The 16353-nt window shown below is 46.3% G+C and overlaps 1 protein-coding gene across 5 annotated transcripts in view; it reads right to left on the bottom strand.

Moving 5' to 3' along the window:
* The window catches only part of BRIP1 (BRCA1 interacting DNA helicase 1), a 445923-nt gene that overhangs the window by 338048 nt on the left and 91522 nt on the right, over window positions 1-16353 (bottom strand). The window lies entirely within an intron of this gene.

Here is a 16353-nt window from a genome sequence, read left to right as displayed (position 1 = left end):
CCGTCACCTCCAATTAGAATAATCTCATAACTCATGATATAGTTGACATATCATTATATAACTTATCTTTCTTGCCAATTATTGTACAACCGTATCTGTATTTTGCCAATTGTTACACAATATTACGGAATTGTCCATATTTGTTCATTTCCTCTTCTGGTTTGCTATAAAACATCAAGCCTGCCCCTTTAATAGAAGAGATTTACTTGATAGACAAGCAACCTGTGTCTCTCGTTTTATTTCTCCCAATCCTAGGTACCTAGGGAAAAGATCCTCCTGAGCTATACCCAAGGAGACATAAACTGTGTTCCAAATTATTATGCAAAAAGAGTTTAGGAGTGATAAGGTTAGAATTTTTTTGTTTGTCATTTAAACTCATTGATGGTGATGTGTGTCAGGGCTCTTTATATCACTGAAAGCAATTGCAGATACCTGTGCAAATTAGTTTGGCAGGTGTGTCCAAATCCAAATAAAGGCAAGACTACTTAAGAAGGCTGTTCCACATTATTAAGCAGCCTACATTTTTTGCCAAAATGGGAAAGAATAGCTTAGTTACTCACCGATATCGGTGCTTCTCGGAACCCATGACAGCACCATGGAGAGAGGGGATCCGCCCTTCAGGGACAGGAACCTACAGATAAAAAGGGCGGTACCTCTCCTCCGCCTTCAGTTGGTTACAGAGCATCAGAGGGTCTCCAGGTTAGTTAAACAACAGAAATATATACACAATATTATAATACTGCTTATTTATCAAAAGCACCGTGCCTAAACGGAAACACTCTACTCACAGAAAAAACGTGCTCACCATACTCGTGAAGGGGAATAAGCGGGTGCTGTCATGGGTACCGAGAAACACCGTTATCGGTGAGTAACTAAGCTATTCTCTCTCACCCATGAGAGCACCACGGAGAGAATTACAGAGATTGGTAGCTTAGGGAGGGACCACCGCCTGAACGACCCTTCTCCAGAAGGTCAGGTCAGACATAGAGGCTAGATCTAATCTATAGTGCCTAAAAAAGGTCGAAGGTGATGACCAGGTGGCCGCCTTACAGATTTGTTCTATTGATACCTCAGATCTTTCAGCCCATGAGGTCGCCATTGCCCTTGTGGAATGAGCTCTCAGCCCCTCCGGGATGGTATTTCCACTGGATTAGTAGGCCAGGGCAATCGCGTCCCTTATCCACCTTGCCAGGGTACTCTTGGATGCCTTGAGCCCCTTCCGAGGACCCTGGAAACATACAAAGAGAGAGCCTTCCTTCCTACATTTTTTGGTGGCCTCTAAGTACTGTACTAGGCACCTTTTAACATCTAAAGTGTGGAATTTTTCTTCCCCCTTATTTTTTGGATTTGAGCAGAAGGAAGGAAGGACTACCTCTTGGGACCTGTGGAAGTGTGATGATACTTTAGGTAGATAGGCCGGGTCACGTTTTAGGATGACTCTATCCTCTAGAATTTTTGTAAAAGGAGGCCTTGCTGATAAGGCTTGGATATCGCTCACTCTTCGGGCTGATGTTAGTGCCACCAGAAGTACCGTTTTAAGTGATAGGATTTTAAGGGGTGCCGAGAGAATTGGTTCGAACGGAGGTCCTGTCAGTGTTGAAAGTACAAGATTCAGATCCCATGACGGTAACTTTTGACTAGCTATTGGCCTAGATCTGGTTGCGGCCTTAATAAATCGTGCTACCCAAGGGTCACCTGCCACATCATGGTTATAGAGGGCGCCTAACGCCGCTATTTGTACTTTTAATGTGTTAACCGCCAGACCCTGTTCTAGGCCCTTTTGTAGAAATTCTAGTATCTTATTAATCTGAACCCCGTCCTGAACATTTGCTCTAGAAGTGGATAGGAATTTTTACCATGTCCTACCGTAAGCTCTCATCGTAACCGGTTTACTACTTTTTTTGTAGTGTAGTGATCAGGTTCTCTGAGAATCCCCTGTCCCTCATCAGTGCCCTCTCAAATTCCATGCTGTTAAATGGAGGTTCGGTGCCTGAGGATGTAACACTGGGCCCTGCGATAGCAGGTCCGGGAGATCCGGTAGGATCCATGGGTCGGTTACTGAGAGCATTCTTAGCCAGGAAAACCAGATTCTTTTGGGCCAGAAAGGGCTATCAGTATCATTCTTGCCCCGTCCTCCCTGACTTTCCTTAGGACCGCTGGGATGAGCATGATTGGGGAAAGGCATATGTTAGACTGTGTCCATGGGAGCATAAACGCATCCAGAGTTAGAGGATTCCCCCTGGGATCTAGGGAGCAAAAGGTGTCTACTTTTTTGTTTTTGAAATCGGCAAACAGATCTATGTCTGGGGTTCCCCACATTTTTACAATCTGCCGAAAAATGGACCACTTTAGTACTCATTCCCCTTGTCGTAATTGGGTGCAGCTCAGAAAGTCTGCCCTTTGATTCTCTGTACCCCGGATGTGTAGGGCTGACAGAGATAGCAGGTTTGCCTCTGCCAGTTTGAGGATTCTGGCGGATGTGTCCATTAGGGCTTGGGACCTGGTTCCTCCCCTCATGATTTATATAGGCTACTGTGACTCGATTGTCCGACAGAATGCGGACATGGTGATTCTGGAACAGGGGTAGGAAGTGTGTCAGTGCATAGCCTACTGCTAGAAGCCTTTTTTTGATTTGAGGAGGCTTTTAGTTCTTGATCTCCCCATACACCCTGAGTCACCTCGTTGTTCATGTGTGCTCCCCATCCTGTGGGACTAGCGTCCGTTGTCACTAGGTGTGTTATCTTTGTAACCCAGGGGATCCCTTTGGACAGATTTTCCTGGTTTCCCCACCAGGCTAGGGAATGAATAGTTATTGAATTTAGGGTAATATGACCCTCTAGGTGTCCACCTATTGCTGCCTGGTTGGCTAATACATCCCACTGGAGATCTCTCGTGTGTAACTGAGCCCAATGAACTGCTGGCAGGCAGGCGGATAGGGAACCCAGCAGTGACACAGCCTTCCTTAAGGGCCTGTCACACTAAGCGATATCGCTAGCAATATAGCTATAACGTCACTGGTTATGTGACGTTATAGCGATATTGCTATCGATATCGCTATGTCTGATACTTACCTCCGACCGGCTCCCCCGCTGGTTATCGCTGATCGCGCGAGAACATCCTGGGCTGTTTCTCGTCGTCAGCTTCCTGCTGGAGCTTCCTGCTATGGAGACGAGCGACGCGTGGACACGGGCGGGAGGTCGTCAGGATAGCCTCGTCTGACAGGTAATAGCGACCCCCGACCGCTGCGATGTCGCTGGTGAGATCTGCCTGTGTGGCAGCTCACTAGCGACCACTTAGCAATGCACCAGCGATCCTGACCGCGTCATATCGCTGGTCGGGATCGCTGGTGTATCGCTAAGTGTGACAGTACCTTTAGTGTCATAGAGGGATTTTGTATTGCTCTTGCTGTAATTTGAGCGATTTTCTCCTTTTTGTGGTCTGGGAGGCGACACTCTTGAATGTTTGAGTCTAGTGTTAGGCCCAAGAATTCTTGTATCCTGCTGGGCTCCAATCTTGATTTTTTTAGATTTAGAAGCCAGCCTAGGCCTTGTAGAGTGTCCATCACCCTGTCCATCTGCTCTCTGCATTTTTGAGCCGAGCTGCCTGCTATTAGGAAATCGTCTAGATATGGGATTATTATTATGTCTTGTTCCCTTATATGAGCCATCATTTCTGCTATTATTTTGGTGAATACCCGCGGGGCTATCGATATTCCGAACGGCAGGGCTCTGTACTGGAATTCTTTCACCTTGCCCTTTACTGAGACGGCTAACCTGAGATATTTTCTGGAGTCTTTGTGGATAGGGACGTGATAATAGGCGTCGCTGAGATCTAACACTGTCATGTAACAGTTTGGGAACAGGACTTTGGTGGTGGACCTGATCGACTCCATTTTGAAGCTCTGATTCCTGACGTATTCGTTTAGCTTTTTCAGATTTATAATCGTTCGAAAGGTGCCGTCCGGTTTGGTTACTAGAAAAAGAGGGGAGTAGAGCCCTCTGCCCATATCCTGCAGGGGAACCTCCTGGAGGACTCCTTTTTTTACTAGGCCTAGGACCTCGCTTTCTAGCGCTTCTTGTTCCCGCGTACTGGAACTGGATCTCAGCGGCGTTATTACATACTTTTGAGGTGGAAGGGAGAGAAAGTCTATACTTAGGCCCTCCTGGATTAGGTTTACAATTCCATGATCCATGGGTTGTTTGAAATTCTCCTCCAGGCTGGAAGAAAAAGGGTTAACCTTCCCCCCACCCTGAGCGTACTGTCACTTGGAGGACTTTTTGTCTTGGGGAGAGTTATTAAAGAAGAACCCTCCATCTCTTCTTTTGTCATCCCACTTTTGTTCTCTTGGTGGTCTCCTCTGAAAAAAACACCTATTTCGAAAGGGCCTTTTAAATGCTGCTGGCCCCAAATTTAGGAATCCTTTCCTCTTGTCCCCCTCTTTCTGGAGGATGTCATCTAACGTCTCCCCAAAAAGGAATTTCCCTTCACAGGGGATTGAACATAATTTCATTTTGGTCTGTAGGTCCCCTGGCTAACTTTTAAGCCATAGTGTCCTTCGGGCCGCGTTTGAAAGTGCTGCTGTTTTGGACGATAGCCTGACTGAATCGGCCGATGAGTTCGCTAAGAATGCAGCCGCTCCCCTTATTACTGAGATAGAATCTAAGATCTTATCTCTTGGTGTCCCTTCCCTCAGCTGTTTCTCAAGTTGGTCCACCCATACCATTAGGGCTCTTGAGGTACATGTCGCCTCTATTGCTGGCCTGAGGTTACCGCCTGCTGACTCCCATGCCCCCTTTAGAAAGGTATCCGCCTTTTTATCTAGGGGGTCCCTGAGGGTGCCCATGTCCTCAAAGGGAAGGGCGAATTTCTTTGAGGCCTTAGAGACTGCTACATCGAGTTTCGGGGCTTTATCCCAAGAAGTAAATGCCTCCTCCTCGAAGGGGTATTTTCTTTTAAGGGAAGGGACTGTAGTATTTTTCCTGTCTGGCTTGTCCCATTCTTTTTTGACTAGGCCCTTGACAATTTCGTTAAGCGGAAATACTCTCCGTTTTTTCTGGCCTAGTCCCCCGAACATTATGTACTGGACTGTTTTATCAGGCCTAGGGTCCAATACCACCCATGGTAGACCTTACAGCTTTTACAAGTCTGTCTACCTCTTCTAGGGGAAAACAGTGACGCCCTCCTGTTTCCTCGTCTGAGGATGAGGAGCCGGATTCCGAGGTTTTAGACGTGATTTCTCCCGACGTAGAAGAGTCTGACTGGGAGGTTTCTATCGTGTCTTTCTTCCTCGTTTTATCCCTATGCTTAAGGGATACGAGGGCACTCTGAACCTCGGATTTAATTGCGTCCCTTAGGTCGGATGCGAAATCCAGAGTCTCCTGACAAAGAATTTCCTTTGTGCAAGACTCACATAGTTTTTTTCTCCCATGATATAGGTAGGGCTCTAGTGCAAGTGGGGCATTCCCTGTTCTTCTTTTTTCCCTTCTTCTTTCCCTAATAAGGGAGAGGAATTGTATTACAAGGGTGAACATTCACGAAGATCACTTACCCCCAAAGGTGCGCGGCTGCAGGTACCGGTTCGAGGGATGGAGTCAGGTCCTGTATAGGCTGATCTCCTGGTGGCGATTTGCTCCTTGCCGCTGACGTACTATGCTGTGTGGAGTGGCTGCTGGAACGGCCCTCTCTGTTTCGTTCCTTTTGTCGGTGGTGGTGTTGGTGGTGCTGCTGCTGCTTAAGCTGCTGCCTGGCATGCTGCTCCTGTTGCTGGTCGCTATCCTCCATTGTTAGGATCGCTTCCAGCCAGGAGTTCCTATATTCACCATTTTTAATTTTGCCGCCCCCGTGACGTCACCGCTCCCATCCTGCATCGCGCTGGACAGGGAGCGCGCTCCTGCGCATACGCCTGATTCAGGGACCTGGAAGCCGCTCTTCTACTTCCGGGGCCGCGGCCATCTTGGTACTCTCAGTACCATGGCGCTGCCCGCACTCCACCGGGTCCCCGCGAGCCCCTGTCTCCTTGCCGGAGCGGCGACTCTGGCGTCTCCCCCCGCTCACCCGGCAGCCCGCATCGGCCCCAGCGGTGGCGGCTTCGGGCACCGTTCCTGCCGCGAAAGGGGCCTCCCCGCTGCCGAATACCGGACAGGCCGGCCCCGGATCCGGACTCTTCTTTTGACACAGGTACGCCGTACTGTGGGTCCCCCCGTCAGGGACAGGAACCCAACTGAAGGCGGAGGAGAGGTACCGCCCTTTTTATCTGTAGGTTCCTGTCCCTGAAGGGCGGATCACCTCTCTCCGTGGTGCTGTCATGGGTGAGAGAGAAAAAGGATGTGTCGGCTGCTGAGAAGCCACAAATTGTGGAGTATTTAGGTCAAGGCATGACTACAATCAACATTGCCAAGACACTTCATCGTGATCATCGCACAATCAAGAAGTATTAAGCTCATTCCCAGCACACACGTGTGCATGCTGATAAGGAAAAATTGAGGACTCTTTCCAACAGGCAATTGCGTCAGGTTAAAAGAGTAGCTGCAAAAATGCCTTGTCATAGCAGCAGACAAGTTTTTGAAGCTGCTGGTGCCTCCAACGTCCCCCGAACAACAAGATGCAGGGTCCTTCAGAGGTTTGCAGCTGTGCGTAAGCCATCTTGTTGACCTCTATCCACTGCACACAAGCAGAAATGGCTTCAGTGGGCCAAACGATACATGAAGACTGACTTCCAAACTGTTTTGTTCACCGATGAGTGCCATGCAACGCTCGATGGTCCAGATGGATGGAGTGGAGGATGGCTGGTTGATGGATACCCCATGAAAACACGGCTAAGGCGCCAACAAGGAGGAGGTGGAGTAATATTTTGGGCTGGAATCATGGGGAGAGAGATTGTCGGCCCCTTTAGGATCCCTGAAGGGGTAAAGATGAAATCCATAATCTATGTGGAGTTTCTAAAACAGCACTTCCTGCCATGGTTCAAGAGGAAGAACCGTGCTTTCCGCAGCAAGATCATTTTCATGCATGATAATGCACCGTCTCATGCTGCAAACAACACATCTGCATCTCTGGCTGTTATGGGAATAAAAGAGGACAAACTTATGGTGTGGCCACCATCTTCCCCTGACCTCAACCCCAAGGAGTGTCTATGATGGTGGGAGGCAGTTCACATCTAAGCAACAGCTCTGGGAGGGTATTCTGTCCACATGCAAAACAATTGAAGCACAAACCATCCAAAAACTGACAAACTCAATGGACGAGAGAGTTCAGAAGCTTCTTTCGAACAAGGGGTCCTATGTGCAAATGTAATATCACCTAGAATAAAGTTTTGACTTGAAAACTGTTTGATTTCATTTTGTAATAAGCTGATAATGCTTATAATTTCACAATTGACCATTTTTTTGTTCAAAATAGAAATAAAAAGGTTGAAAACTCTGCTGTGCATAATAATTTGGAACATGCATTTTAAGTGTTTCTTATCTTTAAAAATATACTGTTTTCATAGGTAGTTTGTTCAAAAACATTGCAATTATACTAGAATATTAGATGACTGGAAAATAGCAATTCATATAGGTAATTTAGAGAAAATATGAGGAAATATTTTTTGCATAATAATTTGGAACACAGTGTAGAAATCCCTTCTCTGACAACTTGGAGGCCTTCAGCGGGATATAATATTCCCCTTCGACTTTCATCTCAGACTGAACAATTGACCGCCTCTATCCTGAACAGAAAACCAGATCCCGGGTAAGTGAGTAGATTTGTTACTCGGTGTGTTTTCTCGCCGGGAAAAGAGGCTATCTGGAGTCAGTCTGTGGGGATTTCTAACGGGAAAAGCCCTCGAGTAAAAAAGGTACCGTATATACTCGAATATAAGTCGAGATTTTCAGCCCAAAAAATTGGGCTGAAAGTCCCCATCTCGTCTTATATTCGAGTCATATACAAAGGGGGTCGGAAGGGGAGGGGGGGCGGGGGTGTCAGGTCATACTTACCCGTCCTATGCGCATATTCATGAGTTTTAATGAGCGGTACCAAGTGACCACTAAAGGCAGGAAGAGAGAGCGCGGAGAAGCTGGGGGCTCAAGACACAGCGTCAGGACGGGTAAGTATAGCGATACTCACCTGTCCTGCGTCCATGGCTGCTTGCTGCTGTCTGTGTCTGTCATCGGTCAGTGACTTCAGACAGCAGAGGGCGCAGTGACGTGTTAGTGCGCGCCGCGCCCCCTGCAGTCTGAACGTCACTGACTGATGACGTGGCAGACAGCGGTGAGCAGCCATGGACGCAGGACAGGTGAGAATCTGACACCCAGCGACGGAGAGGTGAGTATGTCATTTTTTTATTTTTACATGCAGCAGCAGCAGCGGCAGCACATGGGGAAATAATCTTAAGGAGCTTCTAATGGGGGCAGCATATGGGGGAATAATCTATGGAGCTTCTAATGGGGGCAGTATATGGGGGAACAATATGGAGCTTCTAATGGGGGCAGTATATGGGGGAACAATATGGAGCTTCTAATGGGGGCAGTATATGGGGGAACAATATGGAGCTTCTAATGGGGGCAGTATATGGGGGAACAATATGGAGCTTCTAATGGGGGCAGTATATGGGGGAACAATATGGAGCTGCTTATGGGGGCAGCATATGGGGGAACAATCTATGGAGCTGCTTATGGGGGCAGTATATGGGGGAACAATATGGACCTTCTAATGGGGGCAGTATATGGGGGAACAATATGGAGCTTCTAATGGGGGCAGCATATGGGGGAATAATCTATGGAGCTTCTTCTGGGGACACCATATGGGGGAATAATCTATGGAGCATTTCCCACCCTAGACTTATACTCGAGTCAATAAGTTCTCCCAGGTTTTTGTGGCAAAATTAGGGGGGTCGACTTATACTCGGATCGACTTATACTCGAGTATATACGGTATATATTATTTGTTATCTCTTGCTTGATTGTCTGTTTGTTTAAGTGCTGTTAACAATTGTTTTGCTTCAGGATGAAGTGCGATGATTTTCCATTTGTTTTGTCTGTATCTATAACAAAGGTTCCTGTCTTTCTGTTTGTAATGATGTCAGTGTTTGTTAATATTGAAAATATTGCAATCAAATTGTCTTGATCCTGCTTTGCTATACTTGGTTTATGTTTGTTCTAACTTTTATTCTTCTTTTGTTTGTTGATGCCTTGTCAGATGTTAATTGATAAGTAGTACTGATAGTGCTGTGCTGAACTGATCTGATTATAATGCAGTCCTGATATATTGCTGAATCTGTGTTGTGGGGCACTGCGCTGTTGATGTATGGAGACTAAATGATGTGTGCTCAGTGTGTAAAATAGCCTTTTCATTACTCAAAGCAGTGAGTAAGATAAAACTCTCTGGTTAGTTGCTACTTGGGGAAAAAAAAAAAAAAAACTTATAGGAAGGTCCCGGGTGGGAGTTTTGTAGTGAAGAGGGAAAACACATGAAAACAATCTGTCAGAGACACCGCACTGCACTCGCTCATAGAGCCAGTGCGCGTGTCCTGAGAACAGAAGCAGTGCTAAAAGATACCTGTGGAGTGTGCAGCAGAGGTGACCATGCGTGCTTCAGGATAATAGTGTCAGGGTCCAGTCAGCGCTGGAAGGTAAAGAGGCAAAGGACCTGCGGACACTAAAACTGAATAATGTGCACGGGACCTATGGTCATGTGTCTGCAAGGGGGCGGGGCTTAGCGTCCTGTATTCAGAGAGGACAGGACACCACACAACAACTCAGAGTCAGGCAAAACAGAGGTCACACACAGTACGGGCAAACGAGGTACAGGAGAGACGAACAGACGGGTAGTCAGACAGAGCCAAGGGTCATACACAAGAGGGCGACGTGGTACCAAGGGGACGAGCAGAGAGAAGTCGGGTCACAAGCAGAGAGTCATACACGAGAGGTTGCGCAGTACAAGAGGGTCAGGCAGAACTCGTAACAGGGACAGAACCAGATCACAACTGAACAAACAAGCAAGATATCAGGCACAAGGCACACGTATACAAGAGGTCACTTAACTCAGCCGAGGGCAGGAGTATAACTGACACCAGACCCAGGTCCAGTGAACACTAAATAGCCTCCTGCTGCCAGAGAGAGGCAGCACAATTAACCCATAGTCTAACCAGGACGGGTCAAAGCGAAATCCCGTCCTGGATCATGACACAATCTATGTGAATATAAATGTAAATGTTTTTTTGTATGCAATCCGGTACTCAGATAGGACGCTAATTAGAGGATATAGTGAACCAAGCAAGAGTTTCTACAAATAGATGTGATTTATGTTTTTGTCCATTGGCACTAGAGCATTTTTGATAAGATGCGGGGAGCGAGAGAGTACAGAAGTACTGCGGATATGGATGTGATTGAAATGTCAGACAAATGCTTACCATGTGTCTACCATATGCTGTGTGAAAAGGGTCTGTGTTCAGTTCACCAGTATAGGTGCAGAGTATATTCTTGTCATATGCATTGTTTAAAAGCTGGGCCGATGTATTGGACTCTAGATGGCATATGCCAAGGTGGCAAGATAATATCACGCACGAATATTATCTTATTGAACCCGGAGTGGATTCAGGAATAGACCTTGCATATTCAGAGTCTAGTAAGGGCTTAGATCCAGATGTCGGAGGAGTATATAGAGCTTGTGTTTGGAACTGTGTTGTTGACAGTAATCTGTCTAATTGTTTGGGAGCGTGTGTATCAGCATCAGGATAGAATAGAGAGCTGCGGTTAAGGTTACTGCTTTGATAGTAGGATTGCTGGCTATTGTAGTAGTCCAGTGGGATCCCGCTATTACATAACAGGTCTGAAGATAGGGGTCGCTACCTTTGACAGCTGTTATGGGTGCTAGGCACACCAGGATCCGAGATATAAGATAAAGGACCTGGTGCGTCTTGGGCAGGATTATGAAGCAGTTAACAATACCGCTGACAATTCTTGAAATGGCAGGAATGCCAAGGAATGGATGTTTGGATGCTGAGAGATATAACAAGTATTCAAGCAAGGAGCATGCTGTATGGATTGAAAAATATGACTATGGGGTGTGCAAGTTGCAGCGTGGATCAGAACCTCTGAATGATATGGTCTGTTTTAATGCTAAGAATGATGAAGTTATTACTAAGAAGTTATGATGAATGATGAAGTTAATACTAAGTGTGATGAAGTTAGAATGAGAGAATGTATGTCAGGCAATCTGCAGCGTCTCCACACACAGGCTGCTCCCCCTTCACAAGATCAGTCTGTGTTTCCACAGCTCCCTCCGCCCCTGTAGTAGCGGAGGGGATGAGACTGGCCCCCTCTTAAGCAGCCCAAAGAGCGAAGTTATGTGCTGACAGGAGATTTCTTCTGTCTGCAGCCTTAACATCTGTATAATTCTATACTTGCCTCGTTCGTGTAGCCTCATCTCCACCCCATCTCTGGTAGACCCTGGAGATATACCATCAGCCAGGGGTCCCATAGGTGTCAAACAACTGGGGGGGGGGGGGGGGGGGACTGATCCCCATGTCTCCGCAGATGCAAACTAGCTGACTTGTATATGATGCTTCTCCTCTATACTTATTACCCTTGGGTTGCCACAGGGGTTCACAGACAGTTTCTCCACTCCGGTAAGGAACAGCCCCAAGCAATTCCTACGGAGGGGAGAAATGAGGAAACATTTTACACTTGCAGACAACCCTTACACCTCATAACTATGATTTGAAAAACCTCAGAGAAGCTAGATTTGTAAAAATATGTTACTGATAGGATTGAAGGAAGATCTGAGAACAGAAGTAATGAGAATACGGCCAGATTGCATATATAGTCCATGAGCCGGGCCAGATATCGGTACTACCCGGAGTGACTAATTCTCTTTGGTGTTTTTAGGTAGATGCATGTCTGTAGTTTATGTTTTGATATGATAGCCCTTGCACATCAGTAGCTTAACCCCTTCAGGCCTATTTGTACCCAAATGCCTAGGCCATTTTTTGTAAATCTGACCTGTCACTTCATGCGGTAATAACTTTGGGACGCTATCACCTACCCACGCCATTCTGAGACTGTTTTCTCGTGACATATTGTACTTCATGGTAGTGCTAATTGTGAGTCAATAGATTTTACCTTTCTGCATAAAAAATTACAAAATACACGAAAATTTGGGAAAAATTCGCTATTTTTGAACTTTGAAATTCTCTACTTTTTACAAAAATGCTGATACCCCCCCATAACAGTTATTAGTTTACATTCTCCACATGTCTACTTCACATTGGCATCTTTTATATTTTTCGGATGTGATAAGGCTCATAGTTTTATACGCAATTTTTAAAGTTTACGACTAAATTTCCAAAACCCATTTTTCCCAGGACCAAGTCAGTTCGGACGTCACTTTATGGGTCTTGTATAACAGAACCCACCCATACATTACCCCATTTTGCAAACTACACCCCTCAAGGTGTCCAAAACGGATTTTCAAAACTTTGTTAACCCCTTAGGTGTTGCACAGGAATTCAAGCAAAAATACAGTGAAATATCAAAATTTCAATTTTTTGGCAGATATTCCATTGTAATCCAATTTTACCTGCAACCCAGCAAGGGTTAACAGCAAACCCAAACCCAAAATTGGTTACCCCAATTCCGCAGTTTATAGAAACACCCCACATGTACACGTAAACTAAATTATGGGCGCGCAAGAGGGCTCAGCACAGAAGGAGAGCTAGGCGGTTTTTGGGATAATAGATTACACTGGAAGAAATCCAGTGGGCCATGTCGTATTGGAGAGACCCTGATGGTACCCCCAGAGTGGAAACCCCCAAAAGGTTACCGCATTTTGGAAACTACACCCCCTAAGGAATGTTTTAGGGGGTATAGTAACCACTTTGATCCAACAAGCGCTCCATTGGAGTTTCATGCACTTAGTTGAGGAAATTGAAAAGTACGTTTTTTACCGAAAAATGTCGCTTTAGGCCCACATTTTTCATTTTGAAAAGGGGGACCAGGAAAAAGTACACCCCACTTTTTATTCCCCATTGTCTCCCGAACATGACAATACCACAAGTGTTGTCTAAAACCACAGTATTGGCGCACGGCAGGCTTCGTAAGCGAAGCTGTGGCAAAATTCACTGTAAGAAATCTATGGGGCCATGTCACATTTGGAGACACACTGAGGTCCCGCACAGTGGAAACCCCAAAAAAGTGACCCCATTTTTGAAACTACACCCCCTAAGGAATGTTTTAGGAGGTACAGTAACCACTTTGAACCGGGAACCGGCTCCCGACCCGCGGCGATCGCCCGGCATATGATCCGGGTACGATTCGCCGTACCGCTACGGCGGCCGGCGCGAAGGGGTTAATGGTATTTTTCACCTTTTGAATAGATCCTACCTATATTTCCAAAAAATAATGATTAAAGGTCGATTTAGGGGAAATGCCAAAATGTCAATACAATGCATGTAGTATTTGTAACAAAATGTAATCCAAGTTATGTAAATACACACTGAACATGTCATGGGCTTGTGTGTGTGTGTGTGTGTGTGTGTGTGTGTGTGTGTGTGTGTGTGTGTGTGTGTGTGTGTGTGTGTATATATATATATATATTGTGTGTGTATGTATAATTATATAAAGGTACTCCATAATATCTTCAACATCAGACTCTGAATCTGACTGTTGTTCTACTGGCTCGTCTTCAATACCCTTGTTCTGGCATGTCTGTAACCTGCACATGTCTGTGCACTTCAGGCCATTACTGAGGCAAGTACACTGAGGAAGTTCGCATGACCGCACACACTTGCAGGACAGTAGCTGGATAATAGCTTCTGGTGCTGGTGCCCCTCGCATCCACTTGACAACAAGCTTTCCGTCATTATCTATCATCCAACCGCAGTCTGTTGGGTTTGCAACAAATGGCTGGCTCTGCAGACTTCTCCTCCAGATCGCAGCCTGGTAGTTTGCACGCAGTGCATGCATGAAAAGGCAGTCTTGGCAAGGAGGGAGTTGACTTGTCTCTACCATTCGTCTGGCACAGAACAGCTGATACCGGAGCCTGTTTACCTCAGTTGTTTGGGTAGTTGGCAGGTACATGTGGCAGGTGATTTCCTGTAACTTCTCAAAGAGTTCGGGAGACACTTCCCATGAACGACCAACTTCCTGAAAGGCATCCTGGTATGTCTTGTTCATCTTCAACTGCTTGAGTGTCATCATCTTCCCACGGCCAGCGAATGCACTGACTGTGTCACAGCCTGTAAATGCATGCATACCAATCAATGAATCACACACGCTGCCTCCCAATGTTCTGCTCAGAGTGGTGATATCCAGGAATCTTGTCCGGTTCTGTGTACCGCATTTCTGGAACAGGTGGGATGGGATTTTGTGGCACATCCCCAGACACAGGACCATGACATCAGTATCCTCTGAAGTGATGATGACAGACTTGTAACCAGATTCTGCTGCATGAAGAGCATGGAGAAGGAGGCGTGTGTCTCCTTCTTCTTGACTTGACTTAAGGTCAGCAGCCTCTTCCCACTGTTCTTTGGTGATCTTAAAGCAGAGCTGCTCACATGTGACATACATCTCCTTCTCCTCAAGCTTCTCCCTGTGGTGTTTCGCCTTCCATTCTTCTACCAGAAACTTTATGAGACTTGCCTTGTTGGAGGAATTACTTAGTAGCTTTCTCCACTGCTGGATGTTGTGCCCATGTTGAATGTTCTTGAAATGGATCCCTGTGCCTTCATATCTGTTGACTCATTCTGTATCTTTGATGGATGTCTCCTTGTAGACGTCAAAGACAATATCAATGCGCTTGCTCTTAGCACCCTCATGGATAGCTCGACTCATTGCTGTGCCTGCTAGCTGGGCAAATGTTGCATTGTTTCCCTTTAGTTTCTGAACCAGGCTCATCCCATCAATGATGGTTGCAGAGGGCTCAGGGATCACCTCTGCAGGAGGAGCATTCCTCTCCAACTCCCTTGGGCAGCCTTGTTGGTCTTGCGGATAGACCCATCACCGTTGGCAAGTGCCCATGGCAATGGCCCCAGGGGATGAGTCAAGACATCACTCATTTGTAGCTTTCTGTTCTCAGCTACAAGTATCATCTGGCCAAATAGGTTCCTGTCAGCCTTCAAAATTACCTCCTTGCCAAGGCCTTGTCTGTGTGTCTTCATTCTGATGTTAGAGAACGTTTTAAGATTGTTCTTCGTCATCTTGTCATGAAACAGTGTAGTTGGCGTATCGGTACCCAAACGCTCATCCTTGAATGTGTGATATGCATCCTCTCCTATACTGTATGCCCCTAGAAAGAAGGTCTTTGGCTACATCTGGTGGTGCTGCAGTCGCTGTTGATAAACTGATAAGTTCACCATTGTGCTCTTTGTTGAAGGGGTTCAACCAACCAGTCTCCAGCAGTTCAACAAAAGATCGGACATCGGCTTCATCTCTTCTAATCCTGGACACCTGTAGGTCTGAATGACTGAAGTCAGTATATTGTTGGCCTACTAGGGCCCTCAGCTGCCTCAAGTACATGCTGCGGTACTCCGATGTCAGGTAGAATCTGGCGACAGCTCCAACTTTGAGGCTGAAGCCTTTTGTGCCCCCTGGTGTCTGGGTGTCTTTGTTGATTGTTTCTTCGATAGTCTGGTCCACAGGATTCCGTCCAAAAGGATTCTTGCTACCGATCTGGACCGAAAAGCCACCTTTCATGAAGTATTCATGGACCTCTGGGTGGTCTATGGGCAGCCGAGACATCGTAGCATAGTAATAGGTTAGGTATCGGGCATAGTTGACCTTGTCATAGGCAAAACACCACGGTATCATCTGTCGGATTGCTCCTAGGTGAAGCATCCAGTTGCCTTCTCTTGAAGCTTGAACCAGGGCCAGCATGGTCTCGACCATGTCCAAGTATGACATCCAGAATGCTGAGAGTTGTTCATTTCTGAAGGTCTCAAGATAAACTTGAAAGAGCTTCAGGGTAAGTGTGCAAGATTCATTATCCGGGAACTTTTCGAAGGATCCCTGCGACACACTGATGCGAAAGTTTGTGATGTTCTTCAGTGTTTCATCCAGATGGTGAAGGTCCCTTGCATGGTTTTCTTCTAGCCATGGAAGGAAGTTTTTCCATGCAAGCCTCATAAGTGCTTCATAGACCAGCTTGTGTAGTCTCACTGCTCTGTTGTACCTCCAGCGGTCCATCACTCCAGACACTGATCCTTCAGCGATGACACCGGATTCAACACACAGATCTCTAAGGCCTGCATCCTGAAATCTCTTACCTATGATGGAGAGGAGATTACAGATTGTGTGGAAGACACCCATTCTAATTATAATGTTCTTGAACTTCTCCTGTTTCCAGATAACCTCGGCAGCTTTGGCATAGAGTGCTTGA

This window comes from Dendrobates tinctorius, unplaced genomic scaffold (genome assembly GCF_039654945.1).
Source record: "Dendrobates tinctorius isolate UK_male_01 unplaced genomic scaffold, ASM3965494v1 ptg000007l, whole genome shotgun sequence".
In the NCBI taxonomy this organism is placed as follows: domain Eukaryota; kingdom Metazoa; phylum Chordata; class Amphibia; order Anura; family Dendrobatidae; genus Dendrobates; species Dendrobates tinctorius.
This window is presented reverse-complemented; position numbering and strand designations above follow the sequence as displayed.